Source organism: Myotis davidii, unplaced genomic scaffold, assembly GCF_000327345.1.
Source record: "Myotis davidii unplaced genomic scaffold, ASM32734v1 scaffold458, whole genome shotgun sequence".
NCBI classification, from domain to species: Eukaryota; Metazoa; Chordata; class Mammalia; order Chiroptera; family Vespertilionidae; genus Myotis; species Myotis davidii.
This window is the reverse complement of record NW_006289819.1, coordinates 2,495,280-2,495,848: the sequence shown is the minus strand read 5'-3', so window position 1 is coordinate 2,495,848 and position 569 is coordinate 2,495,280.

Genomic DNA, 569 nt, shown 5'->3' with positions numbered 1-569 from the left:
TAGGTTAGCTTGCTGCTGGGGTCCGGCCTATCGAAACTGAGTGAGACGGGAGAGACATGCCCTGGAGCCCTCCCGTGGTCCCTCCCCAGCTGGCCAAACTTCTGTGTCCTGATCATGCACCGGCCCTGATCGTGCACCTCAGCCTGGCCTGCGCCCTCTTGTAATTGAAGACTCCTCAGGGGATGTCAGAGAGCTGGTGCATGAATTCAAGCACCCGGCCTCTAGTATATACCATAAACCTTTACGGGGTCTATATATTTGGGTCCAGAAATTTTACTTCTAAGGTTTTGTCCTAAGAAAAAAAATCAGAAATACAAAGTTTTATCTACAAGTGTGTTCATCAAAGAATTATTGGAAACAGCTGTAAATAAGCTATCTTAATTTTAGTAAATATGATGTAATTAATACTATATACTATCATGTTTTTGAAGCAATATATAATTACATTGAAAAGTATGATATAATGTTAGTTGGGATAAATCAAGATTTAAAATTGATTAAGTGCTCTAAACACTTATGTGTATATAAGGTTAATCCAAGTTTTATAAAATATTCATAAATTCATTTTG